Source organism: Rhinolophus sinicus, chromosome 4 (assembly GCF_057876585.1).
Source record: "Rhinolophus sinicus isolate RSI-liver-muscle chromosome 4, RSI-T2T, whole genome shotgun sequence".
Lineage (NCBI taxonomy): Eukaryota > Metazoa > Chordata > Mammalia > Chiroptera > Rhinolophidae > Rhinolophus > Rhinolophus sinicus.
In genome coordinates this window covers 63,006,080-63,024,156 of record NC_142504.1, presented here as the reverse complement: position 1 = coordinate 63,024,156, position 18,077 = coordinate 63,006,080, and the positions used below count along the sequence as shown (strand labels likewise).

The 18,077-nt window shown below is 37.4% G+C and overlaps 1 protein-coding gene across 13 annotated transcripts in view; it reads left to right on the top strand.

Annotated features, from left to right (window-relative positions):
- LDLRAD4 (low density lipoprotein receptor class A domain containing 4) overlaps positions 1 to 18,077 on the top strand; it is a 612,879-nt gene that overhangs the window by 541,863 nt on the left and 52,939 nt on the right. The window contains exon 1 of one of the 13 annotated variants that reach the window (XM_019718705.3): positions 14,450 to 18,077. This exon is cut by the window's right edge and continues 2,279 nt beyond it. The exons of the other annotated variants lie outside the window; for them this stretch is intronic. The gene's annotated coding sequence lies outside the window, so the exon portion shown is untranslated. Of the gene's footprint in view, positions 1 to 14,449 lie in introns of those variants that run through there. 13 annotated transcript variants of the gene reach the window in all.

Genomic DNA, 18,077 nt, shown 5'->3' with positions numbered 1-18,077 from the left:
TACAGAAAATATTATAACTTATAAACTTGTTAGGCTTGGCAATAGGTAGTCAATCAGGATTTTAATCCTTTTAAGAAAAAATCTTACGCAACAAAGAGTGTAGGTATGATTTTTTCCAAGGCAGGATAATGAATGTTTCAATCTTACATTTAACTCTAAGAAATTCAAAATGAGAAACAGAGACATGGAAAAAATAAAATTTATAATCTATAAATAGTTTAGAAAGAATTTGTACTTTCTCCTGTAAGTCATGGATCCCAAATGGGGTGTAGACGGAAGCCAAAACCTGGTGAAGTGATTCAGGTTCTATGAATTTATTGTCTGACTCTCATGTTTTAAAATTTGATTATATCAAATGAGAGTCTACATGTAGAAGTATTTTTTAATTTATTAAGGGCCATTTGCAAAATAATATTAGTTTAAAATATTCTAATTGCCGTTTTGGGGGGTTCAGTCTTGTTTCCCCAGCAAGACTGTGAGGTGTTTCCAAGCTGACTTGGCCATGGATTTCTCTTCTTTTTTCGCAGAGCTTTGCACAGTGGTGGCTACATAGGAGATGCTCTATGATTGTTCACTGCAGGGAAGCTCTGCCTGCTCCTAAGGGTCTGACCTGCAGCTTAGGAATGGAGGAGAGGGTGCTGAGAAGTGTGGGAATGGGAGCATTGGCAGTCTTTTTAAATTTTTCTTTTCCTTCCAAATTTTCTTGTATCATAATTTTCTATCACCATCCTCATTTAGCATTTGCATTTATTCATATGTGCACACTTATACCTACACTCTACACACCGTGTGTCTCGGGGTCCTAGAGAGAGTCTGTGTTTCTAGAGAGGTGCTGTGAGGAGCAGCTCCCCTCTTAGAGGCAGCATGACTGTGAGCTCGCCTGGTAGGAGCAGAGCTTAAAGAAGGTGGCTCTTTGCTCAGTCCCTCTGTCAATCTGCCACTCAGATGACATTACCAGCCACATAGTGATTCTGACCACTACAGTTTCAACTTGTCCTTATTCTAAGCAACATTGTTTAATTTATACCCATTATGAACCACTGGTTAACAAAAGAACACTAATGTTGAAATACTAGTGAGGAGATTAAAAAAATTATAATCACTTTGCAAATTTATCCCAATATAGTCTTGCACAGATCTATGCTTCATTATTCTGAAAGATGTTTCTGGTTTTTCAAAATTTTATGTTAAAAATGAAAAATATATTTATAATTATATTCAGGTTAATTTTATATTTATTCAGAATAAAGATCATATACATATACAGCTAGAAAGGTGCTTACAAACAATAGCACAAAACAAATATTATAAAAACAAGCTCATTGATTATTAAAGCTGGAAATACAAAAATTATAAGCATCATTGAAATTTATTGTTTTTATCATAAAGCAATTTCATTTCACAGTGCTTTATATTGTACCAGCTTTATTGAGATATAATTCATATAACATACAATTCTTCCCTTTTAAAATATAGTGTACAATTCAGTAGGTTTTTGTATATTCACAGAGTTGTGCAACCATCACCATGATCTAAATTTAGAACATTTTTGTCATTCCAAAAAGAAACTTTGTACCCATTAATAGTTATCCCCATTTTCTCCCAAGCTCCTACATGTTTCCCCAAAAATAAGACCGAGCCAGACAATCAGCTCTAATGCATCTTTTGGAGCAAATATTAATATAAGACCTGGTCTTATTTTATGATAATATAAGACCGGGTCTAATATAATATAATATAACATAATATAATACCAGGTCTTATTTTACTATAACATAAGACCAGGTATAATATGATATGATATGATATATGACATGATATGATATGATATGATATGATATGATATGATATGATATGATACCGGGTCTTATAAAAATTTTTGCTCCAAAAGACGCATTAGAGCCGATTGCCCGGCTAGGTCTTGTTTTCGGGGAAACACGGTAGCTGTGGACAACCACTAATCTACTGTTCGTCTCTATAGATTTGCCTATTTTGGACATTTTACATAAATGAATAACATAGTATGTGGTCTTTTGTGCAGTTTCTTTCACTTAGCATGATGTTTTCAAGTTTACCTATGTGATAGCAAGTATCCGTATTTCATTTCTTTTTATGGCTGAGTAATATTCTATTCTATGGATATACCACATTTTGTTTATTCATTCACCTGTTGAATATTTGAGTTGTTTCAACTTTTTGACTATTATGAATATTACTCCTGGGAACATTTGTGTACAAGTTTTTGTGTGGGAATGTGTTTTCATTTCTCTTGCGTAGGATTGCCAGGTCATGTAGTAACTGTATATTTAACTTTGTGAGGAACTACCAGACAACAACTGCACCATTACACATTCCCATCAGCAGTGTATGAGGGTTTTCATTTTTCCATGCTCTCACCAACACTAGGTTATTGGTCTTTTGATTATAGTCATCCTTCATTGTGTGAAGTGGAATCTCATTGTGGTATTGATTTTCATTTCCCTGATGGCTAATGATGCTGATCATCTTTTCATGTGCTTTTTGGCCATTTACGTATCTTCTTTGGAGAGCTGTCTATGAAGATCTTTTGCCCATTTTTAAATTTTTTTTTATTGAGCAGTAAATGTTCTTTATATTTTTTAGATACAAGTCTCTTATCAGGTATATAATTTATAAAAATTTTCTCTCATTCTGTGAGTTGTCTTTTCACTTTTCCTTGATAGTGTCCTTTGAAGCACAAAAATAATTAATTTTGATAAAATCCAATATACCTATTTTTCTTTTGTTGCTTGTGCTTTTTGTGGGATAACTAAGAAGGCTTTGCCTAATTAAAAATCACAAAAATTTACTCCTCTGTTTTCTTCCAAGACTTTTATAATTTTAGTTCTCACATTTACATCCCTAATCCATTTTGAGTTAATTTTTGTGCATGGTATAAGGAAGAGGTCCAGCTTCATTTTTTATATGTGGATATGCAGTTGTCCCATTATCGTTTGTTGAAAAAGACTCTTCTTCCTCAATGATTGGTCATGGCACTTTGGTCAAAAATGTACTGACAGTAAATGTTCACATTAAAGTGTTTGAAAAAATATTTAAAAGGCACTGACAGTAAATGTGAGGGTTTCTTTCTGGATTCTCAATTCTATTCCATTGATAATAATTAGCCTCATGTCAGTACCACACTATTTGATTACTTCTTTTGGCTATTCTGGGTTCCTTGAATTTCCATATGAATTTTAGGATAGTTTTTCCATATAAATTTTAGGATAATTTTTCTATTTCTTTTTAAAAAAACAACTGGGAATTTGATAGGGATTATGTTAAATTTGTAGACCAATTTGTGAAGTACCTTACTTCCAATCCATGAGCCGTGGGGGGCTATTCCATTTATTTGGGTGTTCTTTAATTTTTTCAATGATGTTTTGCAATTGGAAGAATTTAAGTTTTGCACTTATTTTGTTAAATTTATTCCTAAGTATTTTCTTCTTTTTGATACTATTGAAAATTGAATTGTCTTTTAATATCATTTTTGAGTTGTTTATTGCTAGTGAATAGAAATATGTTGGCTTTTGTCTATTGAGCTTATATCCTGCAATTTTGATGGACTTGTTTCTTAGTGGATTTTAATAGTCTTTTAGTGGATTCCTTAGGATTTTCTATGTACAAGATCATGTCCTCTGTGAATACAGATGGCTTGACTTCTTTTCAATCTTGATGCCTTTTATTTCTTTTTGTTGTTTAATTTCCCTGGCTAGAACATACATTAAAATGTTGAATAGAAATGGAAAGAATGGGGGTCCTTATCTTACTCCTGATCTTAATTAGAAAACCAACTTTTACTATTAGGTATGGTGTTAGCTGTGGGTCTTTTTCTAGATGCCCTTCTATTCCTAGTTTGTTGAGTGTTTTTATGATAAAAGTGTGTCGGACTTTTATCAAATATTTTCTCTGAATCTTTTGAGATGATCACGTGGTTTTTGGCTTTTCTTATATTGACATGGTGTGTTACTTTATTGATTGTTAGATGTTAAACCACCTTGCTCTCCTAGAATAAATCCCAGTTGGTCATGATGCATAATCTTTTTTATATATTGCTGGATTCGGTTTCCTAGTATTTGGTTGAGGATATTTGCATGTAATTTCATAAGATATATTGGTCCATAATTTTCTGTTCTTATGATGTCTTTATCTGGTTTTGTTATCAGGGTAAGTGTAAGTATTGTGAAGTTTCCTCTCCTTTTATTATTTTTGGAAGAATTTGTGAAGAATTAGTATTTATTCTTTAAATGTTTGGTAAATTCACCAATAAAGCCATTTGGGCCTGTGCTTTTCTTTATTGGAAGTTATAAAATTACTAATTCAATCTCTTGTTATAAGTCTATTCAGGTTTTCTATTTATTCTTGAGTCAGTTTTGATAGTGCCTTTCCACGAATGTTCCATTTTATCAAAGTTATCTAATTTGTTGGCTTACAGTTGTCCATGTTATTCCATTATAATCCTTTTTATATTTGCAAGATTGGTACTGATGTCGCCTCCTTCATTCCTGATTTTAATAATTTGAGTCTTTTTTTCTTTGTCTGTCAACTAAAGGTTTGTCAATTTTGTTGATCTTTTCAAAAAACTAAATTTTGGTTTGGTTCATTTTTTTCTATTTTTCTGTTTTATATTTAATTATTTTCTGCTCTAATCTTTATTTCCCTCCTTCTTCTTGCTTTAGGTTTAGTTTACTCCTAAATATTTCTTAGTTTTCTGTACACCCTTTAGATAATTTTCAGAGATTTTAAATGATGATTTTTAAAAAGATTTTTATATAAAATATAGCTAACATGCAACATTATACCGCATTTCCCCCAAAATAAGACCTAGCCGAACAATCACCTACCTCTAATACATCTTTTGGAGCAAAAATTAATATAAGACCTGGTCTTATTTTACTGTAATATAAGACAGGGTCTTTAATATAATGTAATGTAATGTAATGTAATGTAATGTAATGTAATGTAATGTAATGTAATGTAATATATAAGATACTATACACCGGGTCTTATATTAATTTTTGCTCCAAAAGATGCGTTAGAGCTGATTGTCCGGCTAGGTTTTATTTTCGGGAAACACAGTATTAGTTTCAGGTGTACGCTATAGTTATTCAACATTTATATATCCAAAGAAGTGATCACTATGATAAGTGCAGCAACCATCTGACTTCGTACCATGCTATCACAATATTATTGACTGTATTCCCTCTGCTGAGAGTACATCCCCATAACTTATTTGTTTTATACCTGGAAATTTGGGCCTCTTGTTCCCCTTCACCTTTCCCCAGCCCTTTTTAAATTTTTCAATTACAGTTGACATTCAATATTTTATATTAATTTTAGGTGTCCAGCACAGTGATTAGACATTTATATAATTTAAGATGTGATCCCCCTGACTAGTCTACTACCCACCTGGCACTATACATAGTTATTACCATAGTATTGCCTATATTCCCTATGCTTTACATCTTCATGACTATTTTGTAACTACCTATTTGTATTTCTTAATCCCTTCACCTTTTTCACCCTGTCCCCCAATTCCCTTACCATCTGGCAACCATCAAAATGTTGTCTGTATCTATGAGTTTGTTTCTGCTTATTTTGTTCTTTAGATTCCACATGTAAGTGAAATTACATTGCATCTGTCTTTTTCTGTCTGACAATCTACTGAACACAATACCCTCCAGGTCCATACATGCCTCCACAGATGACCAGAACCCATTCCCTTCCATAGCTGAGCAATATGCCATTGTATATACTTGTATGTATCACCTACTCTTTAAGCATTCATCCATCGACAGACACCCAGGCTGCCTCCACATCTTGGCCATTTTAAACAATGCTGCAATGAACATATGGATGCACACATCCTCTTGAAGTAGTGTTTCTCTTGTTATAACGTTTGTTTTAAAGTCTATTTTGTCTGGTATAAGTATTTCTACCTCAGCTTTTTTGTCTGGTTGTTTCCATTTTCATGAAATATCTTTCTCCATCCCTTTACTTTCTAGTCTGTGTGTCTTTCAATCTGAACTGAGTCTCTTGTAGTCAGCATATGTAAGGGTTTTGTTTTCTTATCATTCAGCCACCATGTGCTTTTTTATTGGAGTATTTAATCCATTTACATTGAAAGTAACTGTTGATAGATATGTAGTTATTGCCATTTTATTATTCATATATATACATATATATATAAATGTGTGTGTATATATACATATATACATATATATGTACATATATATACATATATATGTATACAAATATATATATATATTTGTCTTAAAGAAGTCCCTCTAACCCTTGTAATACTGGTTTGGTGGTGATGAATTCCTTTAGCTTTTTCTTCTCTGGGAAGCTCTTTATCTGTTCTAGGGTTTTAAATGATAGCCTTGCGGGGTAGAGTACCCTTGGTTTTAGGTACTGACTTTTGATCACTTTGAATATTTCCTGGTACTCTCTTCTTGCATGTAATGTTTCTGTTCAGAAATCAATTGACAATCTTATGAGAGCTCCTCTATAAGTAATTAGTTGCTTTTCTCTTGATGCTTTTAGGATTCTCTCTTTGTCTTTACCTTTGCCATTTTAATTATAATATGTCTTGGTGTGGGCCTCTTTGGGTTCTTCTTGTTTGGGACTCACTGCACTTCCTGAGCTTGTATATCCATTTCCTTCACCAGGTTAGGAATGTTTTCAGTCATTACGTCTTCAAATAGGTTCTCAATCCTTTGTGCTCTCTCTTGTCTTTTTCTGGTAACCTATGATGCAAATGTTGTTACACTTGATGTTGTCCCAGAGGTCTCTTAAACTATCTTCATATTTTATTCTTTTTTCTTTTTGCTGTTCTGATTGGGTGTTTTCTGCTACCTTGTCTTCCAAATCACTGATTCAATCCTCTGCTTCATCTAGTCTGCTGGTGATACTTTCTAGTGCATTCTTCATTTCAGTTATTGTATTCTTCACTTCTGACTGGTTCTTTTTTATGGTTTCTATGTCCTCTTTTATGCTTGAAATCCCTTTGTTGAAGTTCTCACTAAGTTCCTTGAGCATCCTTATAGCCATTGTTTTTAACTCTGTATTTGGTAAGTTGCTTGCCTCCATTTTGTTTATTGTTTTTTTCTGAGGTTTTCTCCTGTTCTCTCATTTGGAACATGTTTCTTTGTCTCCCCATTTTGGCTGCCTCTCTGTGTTTGTTTCTAAGTATTTGATAGATCTGCTATGTCTCCTAGTCTTGGCTGTGTGGCCTTATATAGTAAGTGCCCTGTGGAGCCCCATAGCACAGTTTCCCTGACCACCTGTGCCAGGTACTCCAGCTCTCTCTCTTAAATGGGTTGTGTGTTCCCTCCTGTTATAGTTGAGCCTTGCAATTGGCATGTCAGTAGGTGGGATTGACTCTCAGGCTAACTGTCTGTGGGGTTTGGCCACGTCCACAACTTACAGACTACTGTGGGGAGGGGGGCTTACCCTGTGGAGTGGGATTTGCCCTAGTGGGCTCTGGTGCCGGTTGAGACCACCCTTTTGATGTGACACTTGTGGGGCTAATTGGGTGGTGCTCTGCTGTGGTCTGAAGCTAACCTCCAAATATGTTGGTTCTGGGGCCTTTTGGGAGGGCTTCTCTTACAGGTCTAGGTCACCCATTGCTTGTAACTGACCAAGGACTACTTGGTAGAAGCTACAAAGTGATCTATGGTTGATTGCTGCCTGTGCTAAACTTGGAGGTATGTGGAAGTGGTCACACTGTTAACTGAAGACAGTTGCCACCAGTACTGGGCAAAAAGCCAGGACACTTCAAGGCCTACTGCCACCTGTTGGCTCTCATAAGGTTCCGCCACTGAAAAAGCCTCGTTGTGGTATTGGGTGAGGCGGGGTCTCAGGGAGTCACCAAAGTGGGACGAGTATTTTCACCAGGTTAATGTAGATTCTGGTTTGGTGCCAGTACTGAGCCTGGAGCTACTCAGCAGAAATCTCAGAGCATACGGAGGCCCCATTTGCCACCCACTTGGGACCCACCGACCCCCAATAATTGTCCAAGAAAGGGTTCAACTAGGGGCAGGCTGGCTGCTCACCAAGAAAGTGCCTCCAGCATTGGGCAAGTTGGGTAGGGTGGGGTCCCAGGGAGTCACCAGGGTGGAGTGAGTGAAATTCACCAGACCAATTCTGATTCAGATTTGGCCATGGGCATGGAAGGAGGGCTCAACACAGGAAAGATGGTGCCTGCCTGCCAGCTGCACAAGAGAAGGACCCCCACACTGGATAAATGGCGACTGTCCCTCTATCCTTTGCCACAAAGCCACACAACCCAGTCTCTCCCCATGTTTCTGATGACCTCCCCCCACCCTGAGTCACTGTCCCTCTGCCAGAGCCCAGGGCAAGTACCTGCAAGTGAGTAAGTCTGTGCACAGGCCCTTTAAGAGGATGTATGGGTTTCCTGCAGCCTTCCAGCACACTCCAATGGTCGGAATCCCTACTGTTTTTCACAGCCAGATGTTGTAGGGGCTCCTGTTCCTGGCACCAGTATTCTGGTCTGGGAAGGCTGGGGTCCCTCGCTCCTCCAGGGGGAATCTCTACAGCTGAGATATCCCTTCTGATTCTCCTGATTCTCAACTGGCACACACAGGTTTGGGGTCAGGCCATTCAGTGTCTCCGATCCTCCTACCAGTTTTGTTGTGGTTTCTTTATGTTTTTAATTATAAAACATATGTTCAGCTAGACTTCAGATGGTTGATTGTTCTATAATTTAATTGTAATTTTAATGTCTTCATGGGAGGAGGCAAACACTGCAGTTATCTACTCTACCATGTTGGATCCTAGAACCCTAAATGGTTATTTTTTAATAATGATTTTTTCCTGGCGAGTGGGTCCATGTAGCTCTTTACTCACTATTCTGGAAGTTAATCTCCCATATTATATTTCAAATATGATAAATTTCAAACACACTATAGTTATACCTTGCTTTACTTCACTTCGTTTATTGTGCTTCACAGATATTGTTTTTTACAAATTGAAGGTTTGTGACAATCCTGTTTTGAGCGAGTCTATTGGCAGTCTATTTTTCCAATAGCAACTTACTCACTTTGTGTCTCTGTTTCACATTCTGGTAATTTTCGCAATACTTAAAATTTCTTTATTATATTTGTTATGGGGATTTGTGATCATTGATCTTTGATGTTACTATTGTAATTGTTTTGGGTTGCCACAAACCATGGCAATATAAGATGGCAAACTTAGTCGATAAATGTTGTGTGTATTCTCATTGCTCCATAGATGGCAATATTTCTCTCTCTCTCTCTCTCTCTCTCTCTCTCTCTCTACCCCCCCCCCCCAGGCCTACCTATTCCCTGAGACACAAAGTATTGAAATTAAGCCAATTAATAACTCTACAATGGCCTCTAAGTGTTTAAGTAAAAGGAAGAGTAGCACATCTGTTACTTTAAATGAAAAGCTAGAAATGATTAAGCTTAGGGAGGAAGGCATGTTGAAAGCAGAAATTCGCCAAAAACTAGGCCTGTTGTGCTAGTTAGCCAAGTTGTAAATGCAAAGGAAAAGTTCTTGAAGGAAATTAAAAGTAGCTATTCCAGTGAATAGATGAATGATATATATTAAAAACAGCAACAACAACAAAAACATTATTGCCGATATGGAAAAACTTTGTGGTCTGGATAGAAGATCAAACCAGCCATCACATTCCCTGAAACTGAATCCTAATCTAGAACAAGTCCCTTTCTTCAATTCTATGAAGGCTGAGAGAAGTGAGGAAGCTGCAGAAGAAATGTTTGAAACTAGCAGAGATTGGTTTATAAGGTTTAAGGAAAGAAGCCATCTTCATAACATAAAAGTGCAAGGTGAAGCAACAAATACTGATGTAGAAGCTGCAACAGAAGATCTATCTAAGATAATTAATGAAGGTGGCTACACTAAACAACAGATTTTTAATGTAGATGAAACGGCCTTATGTTGGAAGAAGAAGGCATCTAGGACTTTGATAACTAGAGAGAAGTTATTGCCTGGCTTCAAAGTTTCAAAGGACAGGCTGACTCTCTTGTTAGGGAATAATGCAGCTAGTGCCTTCAAGTTGAAACCAATGCTCACTTACCATTATGGAAATCCTAGAGCCATTAAGAATTATGTTGAATCTATTCTATTTGTCCTCTATAAATGGAAAAACAAAGCATGGATGACAGCACATTTGTTTACAACATGGTTTACTGAATATTTTAAGCCCCCTGTTGAGACCTACTGCTTAGAAAAATAGATTCCTTTCAAAATATTACTACTCATTGACATTACTGGTCATCCGGGAGCTCTGAATGAGATGCACAATGAGACTAATGTTGTTTTCATGCCTGCTAATACAACATCCATTCTGCAGCACATGGATCAAGGAGTAATTTCAATTTTCAAGTCTCATTATTTACGAAATACATTTTGTAAGGCTATAGCTGCTTCTAAGAGGATTAAATGGTAATAGACAATTGTTGAAAAGTTTTTCTGTAAGGCACATTACAAGAAAAAAATTGTAAAGCCATTTGTGATATTACCATTTCTGGCCCTTTAAATTTTTAAAAAATCAATTTTATTTGTATAACCGTGATTAAGTTAGTTTCTGCCAGAAAACCTTTCTTCCTGTGAAAATTCCAAACATTTTTATTACTGCCACTCTATTTTGCTGTATTCTATTGCTTTCCTAATTTGTGTGTTTATTGTTGAGAATAGCAGACTTGATTAAGGTCACTTTTAATCAAAACAGGACCATATTTCTCCTTATCCACATAAAAGGCACTCTTGGACCATTTGATCAATGGGTGCCAACTCTACCAACCATTTTGGTTTCTGCCAGTTTTATAGTGGCAAGTTGTCTTCATAAAGCTCAGTTGATTTTCATTATTTCTGGTTAACCAAGGGCCTCATGTGCACCTAAATTCTTCATGTTTCCATGTGGTGATATCATTGCCTACGTAGAAAGACTCCTCATTTTAAGCAAAGAAATCTGATATCATAGTGTGCTTAAAAATTACATTTTAGTTTTAATACTTTTTCAATTCACAAATGAATAAGATATTAAACTGAACAGTTCCTTCAGGTACATTATAATCTTTAGTATTAGAATAGGATCCAATGAATCCCTAAATGGAAAGGACATTTTGAGTCTGAAAGAAAAGAAAGGATTATGGACATAATAAATTAGACATAGAAAAAAGAGGGAGAATGTGCTTTTTTTCTGGAAAAATCTGATTTTTATAAATATTTATATTTATTTTTATTTACCTTTTTATACTAGCAGTATAGAGCCAGCCACTTCATCTTTTCCGAGCCCAAGAAAAGGAAAGGCATAAAAGACAATAGCCTTAATTTGCCAGAGGACACATTCAGTTTAACATAAAGGAAAATTGCCCTATGGTACAATTATTAAGTTTGCTTCCAATATTGTCTTCCCTGAGATGTGAAGACTTCCTTCTTGTATGGTGAAGTTTAACACACTCTGTGTACTTCCAGCCCTTCCAAGAGCCTTGGTCTCAAAGAATTAACTCATTTCATACATCTTTTAAATGGGTCTTGTAGATCAAGGCCCTTCTAAAAATAGGATTTGGCTCAGGCGTCATGCTTGGACCCGCCACATTTAGAGTTAGCCTGGTTAGTGGTTAGTAGTAGATTCTGGAGTGAGATTTCCTGGTTCAAGTTCTGGCACTACTAACTAGCTGTATGACATTAGGCAAACCTCTCTGTGTCTCAGTTTCCTTATCTGTAAGATTCGGATAATAACTACAAGTTCTGACAATTAAGTTCGCAAACTTGTTGCAATGATGTTGCTAACATTTTTTGATATCAGAGGGATTATTCATTATGAATTTGTACCACTGGACAAACAGTTAACCAAGTTTACTATTTGGAAGTGCTGAAAAGGCTGCATGGAAAAGTCACATGAAAACGACCTGAACTTTTTGCCAACAATTCATGGCTCTTGCATCACGACAATGCACCAGCTCACATGGCACTGTCTGTGAGGGAGTTTTTAGCCAGTAAACAAATAACTGTATTGGAACACCCTCCCGACTCACCTGTTCTGGCCCCCAATGACTTCTTTCTTTACCCAAAGGTGAAAGAAATATTGAAAAGAAGACATTTGAATAACATTCAGGACATTAAGGGTAATACGACGACAGCTCTGATGGCCATTCCAGAAAAAGAGTTCCAAAATTGCTTTGAAGGGTGGACTAGACACTGGCGTTGGTGCATAGCTTCCCAAGGGGAATGCTTTGAAGGTGACCATAGTGATATTCAGCAATGAGATATGTAGCACTTTTCCTAGGATGAGTTCGTGGACGTAAATGTCAGACCTTGTAGTACTCATCTCATATGCTACTTGTAAAGCTTAGTTAGATGAGTAAATTGCTTTGGTATACTGCCTGGCACATAGTAAGTACCATATAAGTGTTAGCTATTATTATCATTGTTATTTAGGTTAAGAATACCTTCTATACATTCCTACAGGACCCCCATTCATTTATTTTCATTCATTCATTCACTTGCTTCTTTCCGAGGTCTCTGCTGAGCACTGCACTGAGTTGTACCAGTCTCACTATTTCATTAGCTCTTGCTGAGGACATGAACTGGAGACATCATGGACAAAGACATTCCTGGATTTTTTTGTATCCTCTGTCCCCTCACAGTGAGCAGCACATAGTAAGTGCTCAGCTCTGAAAACTGACATAAATGAGGATTCACCTCATGTTTTCAAAGGTGATCCAATACCAGGAGTAGTGCCTCTTGTGTTTAAAGCATATGTGTGCTAGGCTAGTCTTAAAGTGCCAAAGATGAAATCAGAATATAGTTATATAAGCTGATGTGATTTGGGGCTTTTAGCCTATGATTTTTGTAGTGCTTTGCCTTAGCATATGCTCAGCTCAGATACAGTAACTGGGGTGTGCTGTGACTTTATCTTGACTTTTGAAGAAATTAATGCTTTCACCAAAGCCAGGAATCTAAAGGTCTCAGAACTACCTGGACACATCGTAGAATTTGTAAGCAAGACAATGAGAAGCTCCAGGGATGATAGTATGACCCTTCCTCCACAGTCACATCAGCCAAGAAATGCTTGTGATTGCAAAGGGACCACTGCTTTTGAATCTTCAAGAATAATAATCAGTGTTGTTCAGTAATTTGGCAACAGCACACACCAAATAAGGATGCCACATATGTATGTGTACCAAAATGCACAATAGTGCTAATGAAAGTGGAGTTTATATCTCTCAAGGGGCAGTTAGTTTTTATGGGGTTAAGAACTTGGAACTAGAATAATAGTATCTAGAATCTAAGTAATAAACACCAGAGCCTCATTTTTTATGGTCTATCCAGAAATAGGATGACTTATGAAAGTTATTCAACCTTCCAGCTTTTCGATGCAATCAAGAAATGTAATATATTTGAAAAGCAAATGAAATATTTTTTCTGAGTAGCCACATTGAATATTTTAAATATTCATATATTCAGTGTGATTTTATATTTCACCTGAAATACAAAAGGCCTCCAGTAGATCATTTCTACGACCCCTTTAAAGAGCTTCCCCTTGATGATGACGTGTCAGTTTTGTGTAGGCACCATCAGTAACCCTGTTGATAGTGAAAACAGTTTGGGGGGTGCCAGCAGCTGACCACTGGTAGGACACATGCAACTGAATGGAAAGCTGTGTCTAGAACTCTCCAGTGCCGGGACTCTACTTTCGTATTGTCTGGTTCTCTCAGGGAGCAGGGAGGCCGGAGAGGACATGAGAAAGCCGGGCCACGTTCATAGCGATAGACCAACAGCATCTTCATAATTCTGTCTTTAAGAAGACTCTGCTCATGGCAATTGAGATTTTTCCAGAAGGTAAAATTAGAATTCTTTCTTAACATACGAGGTATGGCAATTAAGTTCGTGAACTCATCATAGAAAAAGTGCGACATACCTCATTGCTGAATATCACTATGGTCACCTTTGAAGTACTCCCCTTGGGAAGCTATGCATGGATTCCAGAGCCTAGTCCACCCTTCAAAGCAATTTTGGAACTCTTTTTTCTGGAATGGCCATCAGAGCTGTCATTGTATTATCCTTGATGTCCTGAATGTCATCAAAATGTCTTTCTTTCAATATTTCCTTTATCTTCAGGTAAAGAAAGAAGTCACTGGGGGCCAGATCGGGTGAGTCGGGAGGGTGTTCCAATACAGTTATTTGTTTACTGGCTAAAAACTCCCTCACAGACAGTGCCGTGTGATCTGGTGCATTGTCATGATGCAAGAGCCATGAATTGCTGGCAAAAAGTTCAGGTCGTTTTCATGTGACTTTTTCATGCAGCCTTTTCAGCACTTCCAAATAGTAAACTTGGTTAACTGTTTGTCCAGTTGGTACAAATTCATAATGAATAATCCCTCTGATGTTAAAAAAGGTTAGCAACATCGTTTTGACTCTTGATTTGGACTGATGGAACTTTTTTAGTCGTAGAGAATTGGCTGACTTCCATTGTGCACTTTGATGCTTTGTTTCAGGGTCGTATTGGTACACCCATGTTTCATCACCAGTGATAACATGGCCCAAAATATCATCTTACCTCTTCAAAAGGTCTTGGCAAACTCTGACTCTCCTTTTCTTGTGTTCATCTGTGAGCTCCTTCAGGACTATTTCTGTACACACCTTTTTCATGCCAAGATTTTCAATTAAGATTTTCCAGTTTCTCTATCTATGTTTTACTTGGTCGGCTATGCTTCTCACAGTCAGCCAACAATTTTGACACACAATTCGATGAATTTTTTGCAATGTTTTTGTCAATTCTGTTTGTTAATGGTCACCCTGACCTCTCTTCATCAGTGACGCATTCTCTTCCCTCCGAAAAACATTTGATCCATTTGTATACCGCCATTTTCTTCATGGCATTATCCCAATAAACTTGGACTAGCATGTCCCTGATTGCACTTCCACTCTTGCCAAGTTTAGCAAGAAATTGAATGTTTGTTCATTGCTCTAGTTCAAGCTCAGACATTCTCATGATGGCACACAAAAATATACAACAACAATAATGAACGCCACTCAGCAAGACACGGCCACACGTTGACATGAACACAGCTGTGAGACACTGATATACCAAGGTTATAAAACCTTACCAAGCTGTTTGTACAGTGCTGCCAAATGTTAGCGCACAGTGGCAAGTTCACTAACTTAATTGTCAGACCTCGTATAGCATCCAGGATTCCTGAGGGACTTCTGGAGTTTTTAAGAAGAATGCCAAATATCCTAGTATTATATTCTGACACCAGAGCCTCAGTTAACATAAGTTGGTTGGCTTTGCCATTCTCATGAGCCCTGACAGCACTGTCAACCCCTATTGCTTCTCCCACAGGGTATGAATGGATCAGTAACAGCCCCTCAGCACAGGTGGGAGGACAGCAAGAGCACCTGCCTTGTTTGGTACTGGGCCCCGCCCTTAGCCCAGAAGGGCAGCATTATGATTTTACACACGTATGCACACAAACTTACATGCTGAGTACTATTTGTTAAAGTCATTGTTGAGCAGCAACCACTTTGGCCCAAAATGGGAGACCTGGGTTCTACTCTCATTTCCTCTGTGTGGTATGCACAAACCACAAATTCTCTGAGCCCCAGGTTTGCTCATTTAATCCAAATGAGGAGTTTGGATTAGACCAAAGTTTCAGAAGAACCTTTGATGTGCAGCTGAATCACCTGGGGATTTGGTTCAAATGTAGGCTCTGATTTAGGTCTGGGGCAGGGCCCAAGGTCCTGCTTCTCTAACCAGCTCCCAGGTGATGCTGATGCTAATGCTACTGGTCCACACTTTGAGTAGCAAAGGTTATATGTTATTTTATTTTATCCTCCCAACCACCCTATGATCTAGGTATTCTTAGCCTCATTTTAAAGATGAGGAAATGGGTTTAGCTCAAGCTGACACAGTTAGATAGCAGGACTGGAACCCAAACTTGGGTCTAACTGGCCCCTGAATTTAGCCACGGTAAAACTTTATACTGCCTTTCATTTTCTTCTGGGGCTTGGAAGAGTAGCTGCAGTTTTATAAGGTATATAACCCACTTGGGAGGAGTAGCTTAGCCATTATGAAAATCTATATTGCCATAAGTGAAGAAAAAGAAGTAATTCTTTTTTTTTTTCCCATTAGAGGAAAAAATTACTGTAGTGGCATAGATAATGTGTGAGGTAAACTCCAAAGTCTGTTAATACAGGGAGTATTGTTGCATATTAGGAAGCTATTTCAAGGCTGTTCAATATAGACTAATTATTTTAATAAACTTTTAATCCACCTTATCTTGCTAGCTCCATCGTGTCACATATTTTACATTTGTGGACATTTCTACCAAATGATGGGATATCAAGCGCTGTGGTTGGAGCACATGCAGAGCGTTCATGTTTCTACATAAACACATCTCTGTGTTGTGTTCTCTAAGCACCAAGAATACGTTAGTAAATTATTCTATGCTATAGGGTAAGGTCCACACATATCAAACAAACTATTACTATGTTTTGAGTCTGCAGGAACACAAAGTTTGTGTTCTTTTAAAATCCTCATTCACAACTTTAAGCATAGCAACCTTACTTAAAATGTACTGTCTTGTTTTCTAAAGGTCAAGTTCCAGGGCTTAATTTTTATGTGGAAAATTTCATCCCAGGGCAAAATTTTACCGCATAGTCATAAACCTCAAAGAATGAGAATTTATAATGGACAGGGCCTTTGATTCTTAACAGAAATGACATTAACAGGTATAGGAGACATATGAAGTGGCTCCAAGAGTCTCTGGCAACATGTAGAGATACGGAATCTTTAACATGGATTTGCAAGTTATTGCCCAAAAGAAATCAGGTGATCAGGCTAAAATTATCCAAATAAATCCATATAAATTGACTAAAATCCTTTGGTTAGTTTCAGGAGACTTCAGTTTGTTGGCTGGTGGATAATTCTGAGTTCACTACCCACTGAGCAGAATGATAGGTGGGTAGGTAGGAGCTTCTGAGTCAGACTGCCCAGGGTTCCGACTCCTAGCCTGCCTTTGAGCAGCCATTTGACCTTGGACAAAATACTCACCCTCTCTGAGCCTCAGCTCCCTCCTCCATAAAGTGGGAATAAGAAAACGTGCCTCACAGTGTTGGTATGAATATAAAAGATATAGTACAGTGCTTGAAAGTACCTAGAATATAACAGTAGATCTTTATAAATGATTATGCATGCTAATTTTCTGCTATGTAACCATTTTAAAGGTATTCCTAACTCTCCAAATGATCTGTATCTGTGAAAAGTTGTGTTGGAATACCTACTGAGGGTGGGAGAATTGGAAGGTGGTAAGGGACAGATAACAGGGCATAACAGATCCCATTGTAATGAAATCAGAGGCTTGGACCAAGCTAGATGCTAACCCAGATTATATGCAACAGAGAAAAATTCTGGTATAACAGCTCACCTCTTTACCACCCAGAGATTTTTCTCTGAATCTAATGAGCTCTGAGTAGCCTCTGAGCTAAAATCCCTGCCCTGTGCTGCCTCTTTTGGCCATTTAGATCATGGGTGCTCTAGCCACCTCAGCTTGTTATATCCCAATGTTAGCTAGAAGCCAATCCATAGAGTTTGTTCAGTTTCTTAAGCAACTATCTATAGATGGAACCTAAGACGAGTCAACCCTACAGTAAATGCTTGTCTGTCAGACTACACTGGAGGTCCAGTATATTTCCTCCTAAGGACTGTAACCGCTTAGTAAATATATGTCAGATGAATTAATGAACTGAAGACCTTTATATACAAAACCTTGAAGATGTTGGTAGACTGAGCTTGTGAAGAGCAGAGGCTCGTCAGGTTTTTGTTGCTATCAACTAACCCTTGTGAAAATGTCTGGCTTAGGTGTCCCTTCCTGGCACCATTTCCAAGGCCTCTGCCTAACCTCGTACAGCTTAGGGACATTTTGTTAGTTGCACAAAACTTACATTAGTAAAATCAGCCATCAGAACACTCATTTTAAAGATGTATATTTAAAGACAAGTAGGGAGGAAAGAGATCTTGAATGCAAATTTTTTTACACTTTCCT